General features: G+C 39.8%; 1 protein-coding gene across 1 annotated transcript in view; it reads left to right on the top strand.

Annotated features, from left to right (window-relative positions):
* FAM135B (family with sequence similarity 135 member B) overlaps nt 1-25,918 on the top strand; it is a gene marked incomplete at both ends in the record, with an annotated part of 143,919 nt that overhangs the window by 33,571 nt on the left and 84,430 nt on the right. The window lies entirely within an intron of this gene.

Here is a 25,918-nt window from a genome sequence, read left to right as displayed (position 1 = left end):
TCTGCAGAAGATGCTACTGTGCTGCATTTATGTTGGTTAAGAAAGAGGCAGACATCACAACTGAGTGTTTCATAGAATCATAGGATTGTTTAGGTTGGAAAAGACCTTTAAAATCATTGAGTCCTATCATAAACCTAACATTGTCAAGCCCACCATTAAACCATGTTTAGCATGCAGCACAACTGTAGCCATGTGTTAGAGGGATTTAAGTAAGAAGCTTGTTTGACCATGATGACATTCTTGGTCACATCAGCCTCTTCATAGTTTTACCTTCAGATTTAGCAGGTCATTCTGGATTGAAGATTTTGCTACCCAGCTGAGGTGATGAATACAAAATCTCACCAGTCATCTGAGCTGAAAGACATTGGGGTCTTAAGTAGTATTAACGAAATGGCTACAATTTCAGGAAAGTGCAATTGTATTTTTGTATGGGGACCACAAGTATTTCTCAGCCTGTCTTTAAAAATACTTATGGATGGTGGATTATTATCTCTGTACTAGCAGGAAACAGTTGTCTTGTAATGATGTGTTAGGCTGTATCCTAAGGGCAGGCAATAAATCATAAGTAGCCTGAGTTATAGCTGCAAGATGGAAGAAGCACTGTAAACCTGTGACTAAGAGTAAAAATCATCTAGGTGCTGATGTCTATGCTGTGGGTGTCTCCACCTAAGCTAATTGGTCTCTCCTTATAGTCAAAGGAGAGAAAAAAGTAATTTGAGGGAATAATTTAACATGTCTATTTTAAGATGAGTTGAATCACATCTATTTCTGTCCGTTTACTATAAAAGAAGTTACAGGAACTTTTGCAGAGAGAGACCTTTCAATTGTGCTCGTAAATGAGCTGTCACAAAAAGGCTGTGATTTCACTTTGTGCCTTCATGTGTGTGCAAATTAGGCACGTAATAGTGAAAAGTAGGAAAGGCGACGAGGTCAACAGAGAGAGCAAATGGTACACTTGTCTTTCCCAGCAAATAATCAAAGATGATAGCTTGATTCAGGAGTTTGCATAATGCTTTCAAATGGTTTCTCAGGGTAAAAATAAAAGAGCTAGGAGAAGACTTCTGTGTGAGAACAACTTTCTTGTTTTTTTCTCTGTTAACAGGAAAAGACGACTTTCCTTTTGGAATGGCAAAGTGATTTACTAATTGAAAAGGAAAATGTGGAAATAATGTAGTTTGTTTGTTTATATTTTGTAAGACTAAAACTATGATTATATTTTCACCATAGATGAACGAAAAATAGAGGGACCATAGATGGAGATTGGTGGACAAAGAATATACCGGGAAATAAAAGCCAGGCTTTAATTTTGGTGGACCAGGAACTGAACCTGTGGTTCAGCTGTTAACAAACCTCTAGGACATTACTTTGTGGTCAGTAGCTCTGAAGCATAATGTTATGTATTAGACATGACCATAACTTAGAAAAAATGAGAGAATTTTCTGTGCATTCAAGTGTACATGTGCACCTTTCAGAAGTGTTTGCTTAAATTACTATTCTAGCCAAGGAGTGCTGGCTGGTTTAATTTCCCATCGATAATAGTGACAGAGGCTGCTCTGAAAAATCCTGTGGCCTACAGATTAAAACAGGGAACATAGAGAGAGGGACAAACTGTGTGTCCTTGTGTCTGTTTTATCTGTAAAATGATGGTACTGCCTCAAAGATGCAAACATATGCATAACATCATAACCTTCAAATATGTAAGATAAACAACAGGAATCCAAATAACTATAGAGGTAGACCTTCTAACAGATGATTCAAAATCTCCCATCAACAGAAAACCTATGTCCCAGGTAGGATAATGATGTCACAATGAGAGGGAAAAGTTCTGGGGATTTTTTCATAGATTCTTTTCTGTTCAGAAAGGACCATTTTTATAGCTAGTCTGATACCCTCTGAACCTAAGCCATAGAACTTTAGCTAGTGTTTTGTGCACAAAGCACAACTCTGGTGTTTGAACTGTGGCATAACTTTGTAGAAGGATGTTCAATGTTTATTTTTAAGAGAAAAGGGTGTTTTGGGGGCATTGTTCTGGGGTTTGGTTTGGTTTTTTTGTTGTTTTCATTTCCACTCGAAAGAAAGGATTAGCCTTCTTTCTGCTGACAATTTTTTACAGTAGAAACAAGCAGAACAGCCGTTGCCTTTCTAGCAGCTGTAATTAGAGACATCTGATGTCTCATTCTCTTGTAGTTGTAGTTAGCCTTCATCTTCTTTGTGTTATCTTTATTGCTGAAAGAAACTACTGAAAATCAGATTCAATCTGTTGAATAGGGCTTTGATCAACATAATCTAGTGAAAAATGTCTTTGCCGATGGCAGGGGGGTTTGGAACTAGGTGAACTTCAAAGATCCCTTCCATCCCAAACCATCCTCTCATTCCACAATTTTTGGTATGAATTAGCAGGACCAGCATGAACAAAGAGTATGGATTTAGATGCAGCAATGTCAATTTTGTTCTTACAGTTGCTTTATATACCCATTAAGTGTGAGAAGAAATAAGTGAATACATTGGTCTATTTAGGCACAAGCACTTTTGCTGGACTGAGATTGCCCTTTAAATGTTTACATTTCATTTTGATCTTAAGCTGGGATGGGATAGTATGTGTGTAATGGTACGTGGCACAGATGGGATGTGTGTGATGGTATAAATCCATGCCTAGAGTCAAATTGCTTTCTTACTGATGATGTGCGTACTGCCCTTAAAGGAAGGTCTCACTGAGTAGGTCCTCTCATATCTTTCAGTCTCCCACCTGCAGGAGGACCTTTGAAACATGCTGAAGGCAGCTTGTCCAGCAGTACCTAGCAACCTACTGCAGCAATGTCCATGATGCACTGATCCGTCCTGGCACTGGACCGTATGTCCCAGTGTGAACATGCTGGTTTTGCTTCAGACTTTGCTTGCCAGCATCTGTTTGCATGGAGACTGAATCTGCTTTGAACAGCAGCCTTGAACCATTTGCTGCCTACAAAGCCTGTTCTTATTCTCTCTCTGACAAAAGGTTGAGGAGGAGTCATGAAATTGTGTTACTCATATTTAGTTCAAAGAAACTTCTTTCAGCATTTGTTGCTCTTACAAGAGGAACTCAGCTGGAAGCATAGTGTAGAGAAGAACCTTGTGTTACTGACATTTCAGTTGGTTAAACAAAGAAAGGACACAGAAATTCAATTATGGCACATAAGGATGGTAACCAATGGATATGTCGAGTACTGCACATCCAATGTAGGCATTCAAGCCAGTCAATACAAGAAACAAAACCTCAGGACAGAGCTTAACAGATACAAAACCCACTGAGTGTCTGTAGCATTGAGCTGTGCTGAAGTTATAAATGTCCCTATATGGTATATGATAGTTGGATTATTTGTGAGGATCCAGGAAGATTTACTGGTCCTTAATTCCTATGATATCTGGGCTCATTTTTCCAGCTCTGATCTTGAGCAGTCAGCCTCCTCCTCTTTTAATTTCCCCATATGTTTAATGGGGTTAATTGTATCTGTATCATAAGGTTATTGTGAAACTCAATTACCTAATAAAAGGAACTTTGATATTTTTGGGTATGTGACAATGTAAGAGAGCACAGAATTGTGTATGGTCTTGAAACTTTGGGCGGTTCATATTTTTGAGATTAATACAGTGGATCCAAAGAGGGAAATGTTTGACCTACTGTTTCTACCACGCACTGCATAATGAGTTGTAATAACAGTAATCTGGGAGTCTGTTAATGTAATTAAAACCACTGACTTTCCTTCTAGGTGGGAGGTTTTTGAATATGGCTTGTGTCCTAAATGGAAGTATGCTGCAACATCATCATAGCTGCTGTACCACATCCAAAATTAAGAGCATAATTCTGGTCGTTAAAACATTTGTCCCACATCTCTACACATTAACCTGCCAGTAATAACTAATATGCATTTAGAAAATCTGCAGAATGGACCAGCTTCTGCTTTTCACCATCTGAATACAGCCAGTGGCTCTGTAGTGTCGTCAGTTCCATAGTCCTTCATGGCGAGAAACAAAGGTTAGTTTGGTGGAAGGTGTTGGCCCTCAGCCCTCCAGTGTAGGTGGTACAGTAAGGAAATGGAGGAGTGTCTAGCTCTGGGGTTTTAATTATGTACAAAGGAAAATAGAAACCTACTTATTTTATATGCTTATCAGGATTGATACCTGCAATGTATATGGAGGAAGACGCATATTTATGTCTTCAGAAGCAGCAGAGGAAACCAATGAAGACTGCGGGGAAAAAGAACTATTTCATTATAAGTACCTCAGATACATTGGTTAATGAGTTTTGGTATTTATTCAGCAACAGCTACTAGGTCTTATCACTTCAGAAAAGCACTTTTCATCTGCACATCTCAGCATGCCTTATGACTGTGAGTTAACTCAGCTTTAAGGCCAAGTTCTTGTGAGGCAAAATAAGAGTTTGTGTCTGTACTGTGAAGTGCAAAAACATATTGAATATCTTTAGCATAGCTCTGACCTGGTACATTCTGTGACCTAATACAACACCTTCCCTAAAATAACTTGCCTCCTGAGAGCAGCATATTCGTGATGAAGGCTTCTTCATCAGCACATTGTACATTATTCATCCTGGCTCTTGCTCTGATAGAGGCTTGCTGGCTATTATCTCAGGTGTATGTGCAGCATGCTCTGTTGTGTAACTGTTGATATTGTGCCAGTATTAAAGGCCAGGTTGGATGGGGCTTTGAGCAACCAGATCTAGTGGAAGGTGTCACTGCTCATTACAGGGGGGTTGGAACTAGGGGATTTTAAGGTCCTTTCTCTAAACAGTCTGTGATTCTATGATTCTATAATGTCAGGTTTCTTCAAATAATTTTCACCAAAAAAAGCTACCCGAAGCCTGCACAGATATAGGCCAAAAATTCTGTGTTTTTTCTGCAATTCAGGAGCTGGAAAAAAGTATAAATGGAGGTCAAGTTTTATGCATGGAAATAATTGGAAGTGGTAAGTGAGGTATTTCAATGCAACTCTCCCTAAACCTCCTCTCTTTCCACTGACTAGTATGATGTTTCCGAACAGTAATGCCACTGTTGTGAAGGTGAGGGCCTTATGCAAGTGTAGTCTGATGTTGTGCTGAGAGTACTTCGACACATGGTGACTAATATCATCTATGATTTCCTGGATTTGTCTGTTTACATCTATCCATCTATATTTCTCATCTTTAAAAACCACTTATATACATATATATCACATATCACTTTGTTTTGGATTTGAGTTTTGCATATGTCTACAGTTTCTACCTTACCTCTGATATGGTTGAATCATCTCTTCCATCTATTCTGGTCTTGGCATTGGACTTCAACTTACAATCTCAGGAAGAGAAAAGAGTTTCTCACATGGTCTCAATATTAATTATAGACTTGAGTAGTCTCAGAGTCACATTGAGTAGTCTAATATTATGGCGCAAGTTTCCTTCATACGTAACACTGGAGGGACTTAATCCCACATATCTGAAAGCATGAATTTTAGGTTATAAGCTTTTTTTCTGCTATTAGGTCTTGATTTCTCTTAACTGGTCATAAGAAAAAAAGCAACTTTAATTAGTTGTTTGCCTTTTCTGTGACCAAAATGAGACGTGACAGATCCCTTCCTGAAAGTTTTATTCAGGGCTAGCGGCTGCAACTGGGTAGTAGTACTGGAATGACTTGGATTTAGGAAGCCTCATCAGTAGGCTCTATTCTAAGTAGTATGTGGAAGTTAGAATTTGAGTTTTCACCATGTGACCTACTCATAAATATCAAGGTTTAATTCTCTTCCTTTTAAGTAGTAGGAAATAGTGTAATAACACCTACCATATCCTGGGCTGCATCAGAAGTGTGACCAGCAGGTTGAAGGAGGTGATGCTGTCCTTCTATTCTGCTCTGGTGCGTCCTCACTTGGAGCACTGTGTGCAGTTTTGGTGTCCTCAACATAAGAAGGTTATGGAGCTGTTGGAACAAGTCCAGAGGAAGCCACGAGGACGATCAGGAGCTGGAGCACCTCCCATATGAAGATAGGCTGAGAAAGTTGGGGTTCTTTAACCTTTGAGAAGAGAAGGCTGCGTGGAGACCTTATAGCACTCTTCCAGTATCTGAAGGGGGCCTATAAGAATGCTGCAGAGGGACTCTTTATCAGGGACTATAGTGATAGGAAAAGGGGTAACAAGTTCAAACTTCAACAGGGAAAGTTCAGGTTAGATATAATGAAGAAGTTCTGTGAGGGTGGTGAGGCACTGGAATAGGTTGACCGGAGAAGTGGTAAATCCTTCATCCCTGGAGGTGTTCAAGACGAGCTTGGACAGACACTTGAGTAACATGGCCTAGTGTGAGGTGTCCCTGCTCATGATAGGGGGCTGGAACTGGATGACTTTAAGATGATCCTTTCCAACTCAAACCGTTCTATGATTCTTTGAACACCATTTGACCACTAATAAAGTAGCTGTTATATTTGTGGGAGATTAAAAAATCTCTTGAAGAAGTAACACAATAAAGATCTCTGTGCTACAAGAAACAATAATATTTGATTAAAATTACACTCATCTGAGCTCAGAGTCCCAAGATTTAGATTGCAAAAGCCTACAAAGGACCTCTGACAGGATCCAAGCAATTACCGTGTGCTTTCATACTAGTGCTAGACACAGGAAACAAAAGCAGAGATTTATGTTCCTATAAGGAATTTCATTTTTTTGTGGATCATAATAGGAAGCTGGAGATTTTTTTTTATTTTTTTTTCTGAATTTCATTTCAGGTTTTAATGAAACCAAATTAAATTGTAAATTTTTGCATCTTTTGATTTCCAGTAACAAAAGTTTCTACAATATCAGGAAGAGAAAGAACAAGGAACCTAAACTGCCACTGAACTGTGAGATGTGGCTGCAATTTCCTACTCTCCAACAGGCTTTCTCTCCACTGTTAGACAAGACACTTAGATTCAGATCTTCAAAGTCCCTCAAAGACCCAATTTACATTGGCTTACACTGAATACTCCTGAGGAGAAGAGCCTAAGTCATGCTCTGCCTCAGGTTCTCACCTGTAAATGCGTGAACAGTATCTACAATCAGCACTGTGAGGGATAAAGAAAGCGAAGAACTCACTGTAAGAATGTGGTGAAGGCCATAAAAATGTTCATGTGATGGGCTGCCTCTAAGCTATTCAAACAAATGGAAGGCTTTCATGTCATATCAAATAGATTTAACCTAGAATGTTGCTCACTGTTTATATTGCACAGTGCCTGGTTTTGTCAGTAGTTAACTGCAATAGGAAACTGAGTGACAACACAATGAAGTAAACTTTGAACAATATCATCTGGAGGTGGGTTTTCATCCATTTACTGTTGTCTTTTTTTGGGTAAAGAGGAAAGCCCATGTAAAAATATCTTTAAAAAAACCCTATTTTTAAGTTTGGGTAGCCAGCTCTTTTCCCAGACTGAAAGTTATTTAGTGTTTTTCATCTTTTTAATCATGAGCTGAGAGGAATCAGTGGAAGTTATCAGGAACTTTAAGTTCAATTACACAATTGCCATGTGGAATGGGAAATTGGCTTATGCAAGGAAGGAATCCAAGGCTCATTAGTGATGAGCATCTTCAACAAAGTGTGCTCCCTGACAAAGCGTTCAGTTGCAGCATGTGGGTGGTCTTATGGGATACATTTAACATTAGCCAACCAATTAATGAAAACACAAGTGAATTGAACTGAATGTAGCATTTGCCTGTGTCTGTGAGGTTGCTTACAGAGTGATTGCAAACGAAAGCCTGATGACTATGCTCATACAGCAAAAAAACCCAGCGAATACAAACTCAGGGAAGTATAGGAAGAGGTACTTCTGTTTCACACAGTGTGATCACCATAGACTAAGTATGTGCTCCATAATGTGAGCTGTGATGTAGAATATAATCATGGATAAATAGGATAAAACCCCTTCCTTATTCTTTGAACCTTTATGTCTATTAGCAGCCTGGGGAAAAAGGGGAATGCAGACACCTGAGGTAGCCAACCTATTCCTGCAAAGAAGTTTGCATTCATTTAGCCTCTTGATTCAAGTGGCTGATCCATCACTAGGGAAAGGATAAACAATGTGTTGGTGGTGCTTTTGTACAAGCAATAAATTATCAAATTCCATCCTATTTCCCTAAAGGAATTTAAGAAGGAGCAATGCTTCCATGAGGATCAGTCATAGGGCTCACATACTTTATAGTTTACTGAAAACTTTATTCTCCTCTGACCCAAAACTCACATTGAAGGAGCCTGATTTTGATATCACTCTTTAAACACAGTTGAACATAGACCAAAGGGGCTGCAACAGCATCCTTCATTTAAAAGAGCAAAGGTTGAGTTAAACAAGTGAAAAACTGAAGGATGAATAACAGATATGTCTGGATGACTTGATCAAAGTGTATTTTTTTCACCAAATGAACAGGGACTTCTTGCAGGTTTTGTGACAATCTGAGTACAAGGTAGACCTTAGTATGCATAACAGCACTGAAAGGGAGCAGCATGAAGGTAAAAGTAATCCTCAGCTTGGAAGAGGTCAGTCTTACAAAACACCTTAATAGTTTGTAGCAGAAAAGAAACAAAACCACTCCAGCAGGGCTTGCTTCTTAAAGCCTGCAGGCTTGAGTCGAAACCCATTATTTTTTTATGTATTTTGAGAGAGTTCCCAGAGCTTAAACAGGGGGAGTTTAGATTGGACATAAGGAAGAAGTTCTTTACTGTAAGGGTGGTGAGGTATGGGAATGGGTTGCCTAAGGAGGTTGTGAGTGCTCCATCCTTGGCGGTGTTCAAAGCCAGGTTGGATGAGGCCTTGGGTGACATGGTTTAGTGTGAGATGTCCCTGCCCATGGCAAGGGGGTTGGAACTAGATGATATTAAGGTCCTTTCCAATCTTAACTATTCTATGATTCTATGATTCTAAATGACTCAATAACAATTGATTCAACAATGTTCTCAAGGAGGAAAAGAACAGCTGCACTAAAGAAAGATCTGCCCTTCCAACACGAGCTCTCTTCAGAGGTGCTGACACAGCTTTAGACGAAATATGTTTGAAACTGATATTTATATTTCTTTACCTGGCAGAGTATATTCAAAAAGACATTGAAGTTGTCTTAAAAGTATGGAGGAAAACTAGTTGACTTTGAGTAATTTAAACTAGAGAAATGCAAAAATTATGAAAATAGCAACAGGATATTAAAGAAACATTTGCATGAGTTCATAGAATAGTTAGGGTTGGAAAGGACCTTAAGATCATCCAGTTCTAACCACCCTGCCATCGGCAGGGGCACCCCACACTAAACCGTGTCACCCAAGGCTCTGTCCAACCTGGCCTTGAACACCACCAAGGATGGAGCATTCACAACCTCCCTGGGCAACCCATTCCAGTGCCTCACCACCCTCTCAGTAAAGAATTTCTTCCTTAGATCCAATCTAAACTTTCCCTGCTGAAGTTTGAACCCTTTCCCCTTGTCTTGTCACTACAGTCCCTGATGAAGAGTCCCTCCCCAGAATCTTTGTAGGCCCCCTTCAGATACTGGAAGGCTGCTCTGAGGTCTCCACGCAGCCTTCTCTTCTCCAGGCTGAACAGCCCCAACTTTCTCAGCCTGTCTTCATACGGGAGGTGCTCCAGCCCCCTGATCATCCTCGTGGCCCTCCTCTGGACTTGTTCCAACAGTTCCATGTCCTTTTATGTTGAGGACACCAGAACTGCACACAATGCTCCAAGTGAGGTCTCACGAGAGCAGAGCAGAGGGGCAGGATCACCTCCTTCGAGCTGCTGGTCACGCTCCTCTTGATGCAGCCCAGGATACGGTTGCTTTCTGGGCTGCAAGCGCACACTGAAGCCGGCTCATGTTCGTTTTCTCATCAACCAACACCCCCAAGTCCTTCTCCGCAGGGCTGCTCTGAATCTCTTCTCTGCCCAACCTGTAGCTGTGCCTGGGATTGCTCCTACCCAGGTGTAGGACCTTGCCCTTGGCATGGTTAAACTTCATCAAGTTGGCATCAGCCCACCTCACAAGCGTGTCGAGGTCCCTCTGGATGGCATCCCTTCCCTCCAGTGTATCAACCAAACCACACAGCTTGGTGTCATCGGCAAACTTGCTGAGGGCACACTCAATCCCACTGTCCATGTCACCGACAAAGATGTTGAACAAGACCGGTCCCAACACCGATCCCTGAGGGACACCACTCGTTACCGGTCTCCAGCCAGATATCAAGCCGTTGACCACAACTCTTTGTGTGCGGCCATCCAGCCAGTTCTTTATCCACCGAGTGGTCCACCCATCAAATTGATGTCTCTCCAATTTAGAGACAAGGATGTGGTGTGGGACAGTGTTGAATGCTTTGCACAAGTCCAGGTAGATGACATCAACTGCTCTGCCCCTGTCCATCAGTTTTGTAGCCCTATCATAGAAGGCCACTAAATTGATCAGGCAGGATTTCCCCTTAGTGAAGCCATGCTGGCTGTCACCAACCACCTCCCTGTTTTTCATGTGCTTTACCATGCTTTCCAGGATGTTAGTGTGATTTAAATTATTCATTTTGTTGTAGAAATTAAGATGCAGCCAGCTACTCAGCCCTAATTCTGGCTGATGTAGACAGCTTCTACAGGATCCAGTCTGGCAAAAAGCCTTCTTGCCTTTATTCGCTTCAGAACCTTAGCTGCAACTAGATAAAGCCACAGAAATAATGCCTTTGTTTTGCGAAGAAAACCAGAGTCTATTATTATTGTTGGTTTTATTATTATTATTTATTATTTTTGTTATTCTGGTACTAGTTTAGTGAACTGATCACTTGGTTGTCCAGAGCTTCTGGCAACCATGGCTGGCTCCAGAAAGGTCTGCTGTCTGCATAATGTTTCAGAGAACCAGAATATCTTGTATTTGCCCAGATTTCAGTATAGACGAGTATTGAGTGAGGAGGTGTGTATTAATGATTCAGTTTTGGGAATAATGGAGACAAGATTTTAATCCAGTCACATGTAATTTACTTAGTACCGTAAACCAGGTATCTGATAAAGTGGGAACAAGAATGTCCATTTTCAAGTTCTGTGCTGAGGTCATTGGAATAGGATTAGCATTTGTGCCATGGATTTATTTTGTCCTTCTCAACTTTGGTTTGTTTAGGTTTTTTTTTTTTTTTGGTAATAACTAAAGGAGGAACACAAACTCAATACAAAACACTGGTTAAACATCCATCTGACTGTGGACGTCTTCTGCTTCAAGCTTATTTTGTTAAGAGGTTTCACAATAACTCCTAGTGTCACTTTCCAAAACTAAGACTATTCCAGCTCTGACCATCGTTACAAGATTGGTTCACAAATGGGCAGAGAGACAATGTGATGGAAAGTTTTGAAGAGCTTGTCTGCAAAACTTTTTGTCTACGGCTCTTAGCTGGCATGGTAATCTTCAGCTGCTGTTTATTTACTCAAAGCTAGCTGTCCAGATAGAAGTGTGGATTAAAATATAAGCTAGACATGTACTAGACAGCATGAGGGGCAAGTACTTGGCTTCACTGCACAACAGCAGAAAATAAAAGCACTTACACAAGAAGAACAGCATGATAGAAAACTACTAAATATCAGTTGCAGTTTCTAAAATGCTTGTTCAGAAAGTCTATGAGTGCTGGAAAATGGAAATGCTTGTCATGCTCTATGGATAAACTGCAGCTCTGAGTATCTCTAGCTAAGATTCTTCAGCTGTTCTAAGTCTGACCTCTGAATTCAACCTTTCAGACAGAAATGGTATGAAGGAGTATCCAGGACACTGAAATACCAAGAACTTGAGCATCGTCAAAGGAAATTTTTTTCAAGACAATGATCCTTTGAAATTTTCTGACACCAAATACTGGTGAATTCAGTAACAGTTCACAAGGTGCGTGAAAAGATCCAGATATCTCAATAGAGATGTAAAAAGCAAAGTGAACTCATGGGTTGCTTATGGATCCCTCAAGAAAATAATCTGCTGTGGAACATTAAGAAATCGACTAGATGTCTGGTACAGCATTCCTCATCTTTCTCCATAAACCAAGGAAGTTTGAACAGCTCATGCAGTCAGGTTTTTGTTATGCAATAGTCATAGAATCATAGAATGATTTTGGTTGGAAAGGGCCTTAACAATCATCTAGTTCCAACCCCCGCCATAGGAAGTGGCACCTTCCACTAGGCCAGGTTGCTCTAAGCCCCGTCCAGCCTGGCCTTGAACACTGCCAGGACTGGAGCATTCACAACTTTTCTGGGCACCCAGTGCCAGGGCCTCATCACTCTCACAGTAACAAACTTCTTACTAATATCTAATCTAAATCTCCCCTCTGTCAGTTTAAAGCCATTCAACCTTCTCCTGTCCCTGCAGGCCATTGTAAAAAGTCTTTCTCCAGATTTCTTGTCGGCCCCTTTAGGCATTGGATGCTGCTCTAAGGTCTCTTCAGAACCTCCTGTTCTCCAGGCTGAACAATCCCAACTCTCTCAGCCTATCTTCATACAGGAGGTGCTCCAGTCCCTTGATCATCCTCGTGGCCTCCTCTGGACTTGTTCCAACAGGTCCATGTCCTTCTTATGTTTGGGCTTCAAGAGCTGGACACAGCAGTGCAGGTGAGGTCTCACAAGAGTGGAGTAAAGAGGCAGAATCACCTCACTCCACCTGCTGGTTACACTCCTTTTGATGCAGCCCAGGACACAGTTAATTTCTGGGCTCAAGCGCACACTGCTGGGTCATGTTGAGCTTCTCATCAACCAACACTCCCAAATCCTTCTCCTCAGGGATGCTTTCAATCCAGTCTCTGGCCAGTCTGTATTTGTGCTTGGGATTGCCCAACCCATGTTCAGGACCTTGCACTTTGCTTTGTTGAACTTCATGAGGTTCACATGGCCCACCTCTCAAGCCTGTCAAGCTCCCTCTGGATGACATCCCTTCCCTCTAGCATGTGGACTGCACTACACAGCTTGGTGTCATCAGTGTGATGATGATCATGTTGATGTGATGTATAGCGATGATTTAGTCATGATAAAACCTATAATCTTCCTTCCTTCTTTTCCTTTTCTCCTTTTTTCTTTTTTTTTTTTATTCTCCTTATAATTTATGATGGTTTTCTACCATTTATGCTGAAAGTTCTTGCCAAGCCTATTTTGGATGCTTTCCAATTTCCCCACAGTTTTTCATTCTTTCTTCCTGTATGAAAAGTTCCCATCAAGTCTTTGAATTCCCTCTATTAATTTTAAATAAGAACAAGCTAATACTTGGTCTTTTCCCCATGATTCATATCCACAGGCTTTTACATGATTTCCTATAGCTCTCATTTTCAAGGATAGTCATCCTTACAAGGACATGGGCTGTGAAAAAGCCTTATGCAAAATGCACTGTAATTTCTTTCTCCTTCTTAATATCTGTAGAACAATCTTAACCTAAATCACTGTTTCCTGGATAATGGAAAACAACATCTCCTTAGTTTTCAGCATTTGTAGAAGTATTGAAAAGGGAAGGGACATTGTTTCTTCTAGTTATGAGTCTTCCTGATGTTCTTTATAGGCACTTTTCTGACTAGTGCAATATTTACTAGTTGGGATCTCTAACATGTGCTCTCTCAGACTTCCTTACCAGTCTAGAGGAAGAGTGTGTTTGTGTGTTCCTTCTTTTAATTAAAATCATAGAATCACTGAATGGTTTGGGTTGGAAAGGACCTTAAAGATTATCCAGTTCCAACTCTCCTGCCATGAACATGAACACCTTCCACTGGACCAGGTTGCTCAAAGCACTAGCATACCTGGTCTTGAATACTCCCAAGGATGGGGCAGCCCATCCCTGGAATGTAGCAGTGGAAATGACAGATTGTTTCCAAGGTTATGCCACTTGAATATATACTATTCCTTTTATTATTCTGTCCTGGGTTCAGCAGTAGCAGTCATTTTTTCTCCTTTTTAGTAGCTGGTGCAGCACTGTGTTTTTGACTTTTGGCTTGGGAACAGAGCTGATAACACTGACGTTTAGTCTGACCAAGGACTTTCTGAGCCTTATGCTCTGCCAGGGAGGAGGGGAAGCCTGGAGGAAGCAGAGACAGGACACCTGACCCAAACTAGCCAAAGAGGTATTCCATACCATAGCACGTCATGCCTGGGATGTAACTTGGAATTACCCGGAAGGGCTAATTCACTGCTGGGTGCGAGTGAAGAATCGGTCGACGGGTCGTGAGGTGCTGTATTCTTTTCCCTTGTTATTTCCTTTATCATTATTATTATTGGTGGCAGCAGTAGTGGTTTGTGTTATACTTTAGTTACTAAACTGTTCTTATCTCAACCAGTGGGAGTTACATTCTTTTCAATTCTCCTTCCTGTCCCTCCGGGAGTAGGGGGAGCAAAAGAAGAGGGGGAGTGAGAGAGGGACTGCGTGGCTAACTTGATGGCAGGGTTTAAACCACAACATATTCTTTGGGAAAGAGTTTAAAATCTAGAAAGTGAGATGTAAGCAGCTGCAACACAGGCCTATAATAAGTTATAATACCTCCAGGAAACAACCTCATGGATTACAATTCAAACTGTGCAAATCATGTGTCCTGAATATTGTCAGCTTATGTCAATGAGGTGTACTTGTCATCATGGACTGCACTTGGGGCTCTTACTTCCAAAATTATGAGTGATATTGATGGGTAATTTTAGAGGATGAAGAAGAAGAGACAAGTTTTTATTAAATCTTTAGAAAAACTTGTGAGTGTGATGGTTGCTAACCAAAAAATGTCTAGGGAAATATCTGCACAATTTATCTTAAAAATAAAATAAAACCTCTGAAAAAAAGTAAAACTCGTGTTTGAGATAAGAACTGTTTAATAATTGAAATTAGCCCTTCCACATTCTTGAGCCCCTCCTCACTGACAGAGCAGGAGAGGCTGAAAAGTCCTTGATCAGGGTAAATGCTACTGAGCAACAACTAAAGCATTGGTGTATTATCAGCATTGTTCTCAGACTAAAGTTAAAACCAGCTACTAGGAAGAAAATTAACTATCCCAGCCAAAACCAGGACATGTAGCCACTTACCCCTATAATGTGATGTCTAATAGAACAATAGTGTGTATGTCTGTTTGGCACTAAATACATGATTTTATTCACACTATGTGTGAGTTCATTCCCAACTTTGCTATTGATTTTCAGTATTATCTACCACAACTTTTGTAAGTTTACTTTCTAGTTTGTGCTAATAGTAAAACTTTTTTAGTACCTTTACTTGTATTGGAGAGGCAAAGGCATTTAAAATCTTGAATATAAGGGAGTTTGTATGAGATTTTTTTGATAGATGGAATTTGGCCAATTTAAGCTTCAAAGTCTTAGATGGGTTTGGTTGAGTAAGGTTGGTAGGATTAGATTCAGGACTCTGTCTTATATTGTTTAGTCCATTTAAGAGCTTAATTCAGGACCATGATATGTATGCAAAGTTTATGCCAAATAAAAAGACAGACTGTCCAGAAAGTGATAAAAGAACCTTTTCTCAAATGGCCCTTACCTCAGACTGAAGGCAATGAATAGCCTTACCATAAAACAGCCTGAAGAAAGAGACCAGCTAATGATACTCTTGGCACATCAGAGACAGAGAGAACATTAATGCAGTTTAATGAAATCCCAGACAGAAAGCCAAATGGCTTGTGTGCCTGACATGCATTGACAAAGCATGATCAGTCTCTTGCTGATTTATGTGCATGCGTGATCCAGATGAAGCTACAGGATTTCAACTGAGATAATGTGCATAATTAAAAAAAAAAAAAAAAAAGAAAAAGAAAACCCTCAAAAAAAAAACCCCAAACAATGCAGCAGCAGAAGTTGATGGAATCTAATCAGAAAAGCAACTGAATACGAAAAAGTAATTCTATTCCATTTTGTGCTGAGCTCTGCAGACAATTCAGCAACTAAATCACTAATCAGACAAAAGCTGGCTGACCTAGGAAAGGAGTAATCTCCCTTCTCAGCAGGATGGGAACTTTTAAATTATCTACTCAAAAGAATGTTTTAAAGATACAAAAGATGCAGAAGAATATATTGGGTTTCAATTCAGCTTATGGTTTATATGGAAACAGTTCCTCTTATAGAATAACAATGTGGTTTGCTTATTTGGAAGCTACTTTATAACGATATTGTTTGTTTTTATTTTTAACAAAAACTATTCAGCAAATGAAACTGCAATTTATTTTTGTGTGCATGTGTGTTAGTATTTAGATGAATTTTTTATTCCTTTCTCCTCTTTAATTCACTTGAGTACCTAAGTGCCAGCTCTCTGCTTCAAGGGTTGTGATGACATGTTGAAAATATGAGGCTTTGACATAACTTACCTGTGTTCTTATTCTGCCAGTCTTCATTATGTTGACTGCCTTTCTGGAGGCAGGCTTGTATTTGTTTGCTTGAGAAACTAGTGTTGTACATGTAAAATGTCTCCAGAACAAAAATTGCATAGTAATTTGTGGAAAGAATTGGATTCAGAAGAGGAACATCTGATTTATAGCTGATTATCTTGTCCTGGAAACTCAGTGAGTTTCCATCTATTCCATCTCTTTTATGGGCAGATAAGGAGGTATATACGTTTCTACCCTTTGTCCCATATATACAAATGCTACATATAGTGGTCAGAATCACAGACCACCTGTGCACTAGGATCAGGTCTCTCCTGAATGAGCAAGGGATTTGATCTACTTGAACATGAAGAAAGAATATAATGTAGAAGGATCACCTTGCGAATGTGGATGTGACAAACCCACCCTGAACATCACACTATAAATTGAACCTGCAGCTTAGAGAATGAAAGATCCTCAACAGCATCAGCTGCAGGAATCAGGTCTTTTGCATGTAACTTAATTCTGAACATCGATCACTGAAAGAATATGAAAGACCTGACTGGTATCCTACACAAAGAAGAAAAAAAACTATAGGATCTTGAAGTCTTTTTTGTGTATTTACTTTTGTGATCCAGACCAGGGCTCAGAAACTTGTATTTAAATACCTAGATAACTTGCCTGGCTTATCAGAAACACTAACCATTAATGGGGGCTTATTCCAGTGGAAGTCAGGTCCTTCACTATGAATCCTCAGGCTTTTTATTTTACAGTTGGACCATAGGGACTGCCTCATACATCTGAAAAAATAGATTTACTGTCAGATTTTTTATTAGACTGTCACAAAATGTTTTACATATTTAATTCACAGTATTTTACCCTCTGAGTAAAATGCAACTGGCCACACCGTTGAAGATAGAAGTTTGGTAAATGTACGACTTTCATCCATCAACTTCTTGAACTCAGCAGGCATTGCAACAGTACATTAGGAGAGCATTTAGTTCCCAATCCATATCATTGATCAAAGGACTTGAAAGTGTTACAGCTCTGTCTGGGAAATTTTTAAGTTCCTGTTTGACTTAAAGTCTGTGATTTTAGCTCAGGACCTTTCTGATTCTATTGCTGTTGTGTTGATGAGATGATGCCAGATATGCTATATGGCACCAGGGGAATAATAGGTGTGTCCTGTTGTTATATCCGTGCTCGGAGTGTCTGTAAAGTACATATATTCACATATATTTCAACTCTTTCATAGCTGAATCTGTAAATACTTGTTGTGTTCCAGCTGTCAAATCATGTGGTGAATGGCAAGAAAAGTGGAAGGAAACCTTTCCATTGGTAGCCAGAGGAAAAGAATAGCTGGAATAAAATCCCAGAGTGTTCTTTTTCTTCTGTGTGCATCATTCATTTACACAAAGAGTTTGTGGTGGTTATAATGAGAAAAAAATGTCTGTCTGATAACTGGAATGAATAAACTGAAATAATTTTCATTATCCTTTTTTTTTTTTTTAACTTATTTTTAATCCTAATTTCTACCAGAACAGTTCTAAACTTCCTGGAAGGTCAGCATGACAGTCTGGAATTACCACAGTCTTGTGATGTTTAAAGAGCTATTTAGGGTTTAGGGCTTTTAAAAGGCACTTCAACTTTTGATTTGCCATATTTAGGACTGGAATAATTTTTATCCTTGAGTCCTTTCACATTGCACAGCAATGCAGAGTGACACTGACACTGGAGGCACTTATAAAACATTTGCCTGAATGGTGTAAATTGACATTTATATAAATATATATGCACATTGTAAATGAAAGTGCAGTCTTGTATTTTTTGAGCTCATTAGGAGATTTATTGCTCTCTAAATAGGCTGGAATCTCTTTTCCGGAATTTAATTATAGTATTGAATGAGTATTTGCTCCAGTTCTTCAGTGCTAAAAGCCAGATAATTTTGTGACAGCATTGTTTCTTTTCTCTCTTTCCTCAGTACAACAGCACAGGGGCAGTGAAGGAAAATCTAAAACACCATGTCAGTGGATATCTATTAGACACAGTCATTGTCTGTTCTAAAGTCACTCCTTCTAATGTACTTGATGGGAACTGTACTTTGGCTTAGTCTCTCCAGCTTGTTATGATTTACTCCTATGCAGACACGCGCATCAACTGCAACTACTGGGTACCTAAGTCCAGAAAACCAGGAAGAGGCAACCATTACCTCAGTGTCTGGGTTGGGGGAAATTTTTATGAAGAGAAATGAAATTTCCAGCTGAAGTTTGCAACAGTTACCACTATTTGATTAGTTGTGGTAGAGGCCTATAATTAGCTCTTATTTAAGAAGGCATATGGCTCCAACAGATGGTAAAGGAAAAAAACCACTTTAGATAAACACAGCTATTTGCAAAAGACTTTCTGGTGTCCTTTGGTTATATTGCGCGGTACAGTTCTTAGGTTCTAGCAAGACAGCATACTGTTCATTCGAGGAATGCCCACATGTCTTGATGTTCTCTAACAAATAGCAAAATATGCATGACCTGCAAGTATTTAAGGATTTTGGTGATAGTAGAAGAAATTAGATGGCAAGAAAACTTTAAAATTAGAAAATTCATATCTGTTTTGTAGGGACTCTGAACCAACAACCAACTCTCCTTGTGAGCTAGCGGGAATTTCAGATGCTGAAGACCAAGACAGGGCAACCCAAAGTGTGTGTCTGGATGGGTGAGGGAGGAAGTCATCCGTTAGATAATTTTAGGTTATGTTTCTGACAGTACTAACCACGATGATGTGTGCTGTAGAGATCACTCACATTACAGGTAAATGGGCTACGGCTAGTCCTGTCTGAGATTTCAAAGGCAATACTGTTTATACCCATTTATTATCACCCTAGCTGTTCACCTCTATTAACAGACTGTGCAATTGCTTTCAATTTGCTTCAGGGCAAGGACATCTAGCTCAGTTTAAAATGCCTTCTGCTGTCATTTACCAACAGTTGACTTTCCACTGAAGCAGCTTAGGAAAGATCACATGGACCACTGACACAACATGTCTGAGTGGGTAGTAACATAAGGTTTGTGGGTAAGGAGGTTTTAAAATGCTCACAGCTCTTGCTCAACTGAGTGCATTGAAATGCCCTTCATCTGTCTGTGAACGAGTGACCTGGAATAATGAACCCATGCACGTTTAAAGGTAGCTTATGTTTGAGATTCTGATGTGTGGGAACCCAAGTACAGAGACTGTGATATGCTTCTTGTGGCTCTGAATTAATCTGAAACACAAATGTTTAAGTGTGCACTGTTATTCATAAAGAAATATTTACAGTGAAGCTTTGTTTACAACTGCAGTATCTTGATTTCCCCGCATTATTGAAGAGCATCACTTTCATTAAAGCAAACTTAACACAAACTTGCTTTTCCATTTATCCGAACAATGGCATAATAGTGCTGCTTTTCTCAGACAGCGGGAGAGAGTCAAGAACTTGACAGCAATTGAGTAATTATCTTGTTTCCAGTGCTATAGACGTAAAAACATTAAAGTGACTAGATCTGAAGTTAGATCTTTTTTCCATATGAATTTTTCCCTGACTGTGTAATCACTCCCTATTCATTTTAGATCTCTCAGACAATGCTCAATTAACCATAGAGAGATAATTCTGGAGAAAGCAGGATGTAAACCTGAAGTCATCTTTCTAAGAGGGAATATTCCCTGGAGTTGTAATTTCATATTTAGAATGAAAAAAATATTACTTTCATTGTCTCTGCCTTGCACGGGTGATAGAAAACGATGTCATTTCTTCAGCAGCAAAGTGTCACGACTGAGTTGTCAAACTTCTTCCTTTCTTATACAAAAAAGTAGTAATTATTAATCTTGCTTTTCTGGGCTATTGAATGGAGGACAGAGGGTAGATCCTATCTGTCAGGCCCAGAAGTTGAAATATACTAAAAACAGAGGTAACAAAGGGGTATACGTGTGAAGTTTTCCGCTGCAATTATCAACAAAGTTTTAGACAAGTCCTACAAGTTTAAGAGAAAATTTGAATAGAAAACTTGCTGCTTTAATGTGTTTCCTCTGGAGAGCACAGTTTTTCACGTTTCATTTAGGTGTCTTGTTGTGTAAGGAAAAATAACATTATTTAAAGTTATTCTTAACAAGGTACTCAATTTTGAAACAAACCAATCACCTAATTCCCAGACTACTTCATGCTTCTGGTGTCTGTTGGAAGCAGAGTTAAAAAATATGCAAAGTAAAGTAATCGTGTTCATGCTCGCTGTTCATGGCTTCTGTAGTGCTACATCTGAGCATCTCTTCCTTTCTAACTGTTGCTTTTTCTTCAGAAACTCTCTAAAACATATTGCTGCTTTGAAGGCATCCTCTGCCTTTCACTCATAGCTTTGAAGGCACCCTCCTATCATAGGAACATCACCTCATGCAAGAGTTCTGGGGTTGTGTGATTAGGCATTTATGCTTTTTAAAGCCTTAGAAAAAAAAGTAGAAACAAACCTCCAGCATTTCTCAAAGGCCAGATTGTACCAATATTCTTGGGAAAATCTGGGTCTCAGAATGGGATGCCCACCATCCTGGAAAAGGTTTGTTAGTTAACATTTATTCCAGTTTCCTTTAGCAGCTATAGACATCAGGAGGAAGCACAATCTAAAACACAGTCATGGAAAGAATCTAACTGTTGAGACGGGATCATGCTAATCACTTGTGTATCAAACAGATTGCAAACAGCAAGGGTTCATATAACTTAGGTGGCTCTGGGGAAATCATTCATCGTCAAGTCTCGGCTGTATCAAGATGTTGTTATGTCAAGGTCTCTCCTTGACAGGAATCAGAGACTGAGATATGTGTGTATCATTGTCATTTGATTCTGCCAAGAGGAGTCTGCTGTTTGTTTGCTCTGTAGAAATGTTGTTAACATAGAACAACTATGTAACTTCTTAGAAAGTTTTCACAGAGGTTAAGAAAATAAAGTGAGTGAGGGGTGGTTCAAGTAAAGGAAATGTAAAGGGAAGAAGGGAGATAATTTAGGCACAGTGAAAGCAGAGGAAGGATGCTATAAAAGTTCAGAGTTGAAAAATGAAGAAAGTGGAACATCTAGAGAGGACAATTTGGATAACTGGCCAGTGGAGTTTGGGAGAAGGAGTGCTAATCTATCCGGTGTGTGTATTAGGATCTTAGCAAGGTTGATGAAACAGTTCTGACCTGCAGAATGTTATCAACATCTGATTTTACTTTTCACTACAAATGTCTTCCTCTCCTCACATGAACAGAATTGGTGTGAGTGTGCTGCTGGGAGGAATAACACAAATTCATTCATTTTCAAATGAATGAAAATCAGGAAATCTTAAGTGCCTGCCAAAGCTTTGCAGTAGCTGAGGAGTGCTGCGAGTCTGGCCAAGCAATAGTTTCAGTTGATGTACCAGTGGGTCCTTTAAGTAGAAGAGCAAGCAATTATGGCATATCACACTCTTTCAAAGAGCAATAGAGTAGCTCATTTGTCAACTAAAGTTGATTCCATTACCAACTTTATCTAATTATACCTACTACCAACAGCAAAGCTATGACTAAGTGAGTTTGACCAGATGTCACATGTCTCGTAGGGCATATGGTTTATGCTGGTGTTCTTCAGGTTCCAGGGCTTTTTTTTTGAAGATGTTAAACAAGATTTTCTCACCCATTGGCTGCTGCTTTCTATTTTCCTACCCCAACTCTCACTGTACAACCTCTTTCTGATTTTTTTTAAAAGGATGAATAATTTCTGCATAATGTGTGACAATAACATTTAGAAATCTCCATCTATAAAAACCTGCAGGTTGGAAAATTAGGTAGCTTAGAGTGTATCTGGGGGAGCATGGTGTGCTGGATATAGAGACAGTGCGGAAGCAGGATGTGATATACTGACTGATCTGTACAGGTAGCCTATACTGTTTGTATAAAAGTGGACACAACTGCAAAGAGCCTTTTTTTCCCTTCCTTTTTGTAAAATGCCATTACCCAACAGTCTGTGAAAGGATCTATAGGGGTGGTCCTGGGATGGCAGTATATTTCTTGTGGAAAGAATAGACAGAGAGATACTCATCAACAGGCTTTTCTCATTCTCTTAAATGAATGGTTGTGAGACAGGACTGTCCTGTTCATGCTTGTGATGGTTCTTACAGCCCTGAAAGCTCTTTCACTTTTCAGATAATTTGAAGACCTATTCAACCAAAAGAAGATAAGGAGTAAATGGCCTTAGGAATAGCCACTTAGGAAGAGGAGACAGGAAAATAAGATTCCTTCTAGCTTAAGGAACACTGCTAGTGTCACAAGTAAATCTCTTATAGAAGGAAATAGAGTGAGCAAAAGCTCATTACCACAAAATTAGACTTTCCTTAATGGATTCACTAAAGTACAAGCCTTTGAAAGTGTGGAATAAAGAGCTACATGCAGGTCAATAGAGTCTTAACTCCAGCCCTCACCAGGGAGTGAGAGCTCCCAGCAGTTTCCACAAATTATGTCTCTCTTCCGTGAACTGCACGTGATTGCTGAGCAGTGCACAGCTCAGAGCTGTTTCTGTTACTGAGGTTATGCTAGAGAGAGATTTGAGAAAGCCTATAGCTTCAGGCTTCTCTCTCACACCATCCTGTGCTTTGTGCTAGAGGACAGAGGTGCTTGAGTGAACATGGGGTACATCTGCTATGTTTCCTGCCAGCAACCCTCTCTGAACAATGTCAGCCATGGAAAATCCCAACCTTATTGCCACTGTCTCTTAGCAGAAAAGTCTGAAGGTTTAGGGAGACATGAGGGTCAAAAGGCAGGAAGAAAGGGAAGTTTGTAAAAGTTACTGGGAAGATGATGTTTTCATGGAGTAGACTGAGGAAGAGTATGTTTGATGCAGGTACCACTTCTTGTTAGTGCAAGAAACTTGAGTACAGTCAAACAGCCCGGTCCCTGTCCGTATCTTACAGCACATAAGACATCAGTGAGTGCTACTTCCTGAAGGGCAATAGCTATGGAATTGCTATCCTTGCCCTTTGCTTTGAGAGGCAGGATTCCTGCATTGCTGTTAGCATTACCAGGACATCTTCATGCTGCCTGTGAGCTAACTCCTGTCACAGTCTTATGTCATATTTAAGAGAGAAAAAAGCCGACTGTGGTCATTGAAATAGGCAGGAACGGGTTGTATTTAAGGAGATGCTGTAGTTCTCTGCCAGATTTCTGCAAAGCTAGGCCTCTGCTTAAAGCAGCAATTTTTTGCCCTGTAGTGTCATATTCACTTGCACGGTTTGATACAACCCTGATCATTGCAGCATGTCTTTGACTTTGACTTTCCATGCAAGAAACAGGGCTCGATGTCACCTTGCAAATCTAACTCTTAAGGCAATTACCCAACACGAGTGGTCTGTGCAGGAGTGTGTTTGAAAAGAAAATGACATTAAACTTTCCGTTCTAGAAGAATACCAGTATATCAATACCTAAATCAAATAACATGAAGCTTCCTTTGTCTGCCAGCTAGGCATAAGAATATGTTATGCTTCTAATATGATTTTTGCAGTGTCTCTAATATGATGAGGTTTAAATTAAAATAAATACAACTGCATGCTTTTGAAGAGCTAATCAAGTTGAAACATTCGAGCCTAGCTGGTGTAGCACAAGGAAATAAGTGTGTATTTATCTAGGCTGCCTGGACTTATGCATAACTATTGTGCAAGTTATGTGACGGCATGACAAAAGCAGGGTGAAACACTCTAGGCTGTTCCTGGGTGTCCTTGGTAAAAGTCAGTAATAACAAAATGACTTGAGTGTAATCTGGATAACAGTACTATGGTCTTGCTAATTAATTAGCTCAGATCTTAGTGGGTTTATTGGTATTTAATCAACCTTTCCTCTTGCCCCATATGATTTTTTTCTTTTTTTTTGAGAAGATACTTCTCTTTGTCTGTACCATTCCTGTTCCAGCAAACTGGCGCCACAAAAACTAATCATTGTAATGACAAAATCCATTCACTTGTCTACAAGGGCCTTCAGTTCTATTTTTTTAAGTCCTTTCTCTTCTCTTATATATGTAATTTCTTTTCCCTAACCAAACTTTACCTTGAGAAATCTTTAATCCTCTGTCAGTCTTGACTCACTGACTTCTGAGTGGTAGGACAAGAGGAAATGGCCTCAAGCTGTGCCAAGGGAGGTTTAGATTGGATATTAGGAAAGATCTCTTCACTGGGAGGGTGCTCAGGCATTGAAACAGGCTGCCAAGGGCAGTGATGGAATCACTGTCCCTGGAAGTGTTCACAAACCGTGTAGATGAGGCCCTTAGTGACATGGTTTAGTGGTGGATTTGGCAGTGCTGGAGTAACAGTTGAACTTGGTGATATTTAAGGTCTTTTTCAACCTGGCTGATTCTATGGATCTATGATTTCTGCATGGAAAAGCAAAACAGTAGCCTTGTGGCAGCAGAATAGACCTGTCCTAATCTGAAATTCTTTGACAAACTGTCAGTCCCTAAGACTTTCTGACCTGGACATTTGTCTTACCACAGCTCATGGACTCGAAACAATTCTTCAAAGGCTCAAATTCCCACAAGCACCTTGTGAAAAACTGTTCTTTGTAAAAGTGCCTTCTGGTTTCCTGATGGTGATCACAGACCTGTCTCCTTTTGAAGGACTGATACTGGTACACCATTTTTAAGGACTCCTTGTCAGGAATGTTCCAGAATACCGTTTGCTAAAGGACCACATTTCAAAAGCTCAGGTTTCTACAGCACTGAATGCTGGAAAGGGACAAAACTAGCTGAGCATATTTTGCCAGAAGTTGTTACTCAAGGGCTATAGAAGTAGAATTTGCAGGGGATTCTGATTAACAGCCAAGACACAACTTGAAAGCACCTAACTCTGATGCCCAGTAGTTCATTAAATAGTCACACAAACATCATGACTAATGTTGTGAAATTCTTTCCAGGCTCCTGTGGATGGAATGCACTGTAGTAAATGTTGTTTCCTCCAGTGTGGGTTTGTACAGCTAAGCAAGTCACACTGATTTCCTGTTACCCAAAGGAGAATTACTCAAGGAGCAGTAGACTTAAAGCAAAAAATTGCCTCTATCTAAAGCATTTTGTCAGATGAATGATGTCTTAAGTTCCATAGGCTCCAATGTAACCAAAATAAAATACATACATTAGAGACACCTAAAAGTTAGGAAGGACAAATCCCACCTGAGCTCATATGAAGTTCATTTGTGATGTGATGGTGCATGATGCATCACACAGATGAAGCTATTGGCTGTTTGAATTCAGTGTAGAGAAGCTTAGAAGTATGGTTCTTGAGTTCCTGAAATTAATCCCAATTGTATGGACCAAATTGGCAGCTCTCACATAGGTCAAGTGCCTGAAGGATTCCACAGGAAATTTGGTGTCTTGAAAAAATGGCTACTTTTCCTTTTTCTTTTTCTTTTTTCCATTTTAACTGAAGATGCCTCTGCACTTCCAGGCTCTACATTCAATAACTGCTGTTGCTTATTGTCCTCCCTCCTACATAGTAACTTCCGGGAGCACCAGAGATGTGAAGAAAACCCCCGTCATGACAGATAAAAGATGAAATTTCACAAATGAACACCCACAGTCCTCATAGGTAGAAAACATTTAATGCTTTAGTTTTCATTAGAAATGA

Source organism: Psittacula echo (genome assembly GCF_963264785.1).
Source record: "Psittacula echo genome assembly, chromosome: 2".
NCBI lineage: Eukaryota > Metazoa > Chordata > Aves > Psittaciformes > Psittacidae > Psittacula > Psittacula echo.
Note: the sequence above shows the minus strand (reverse complement) of the source record. Positions and strands in the feature narration are given on the sequence as shown.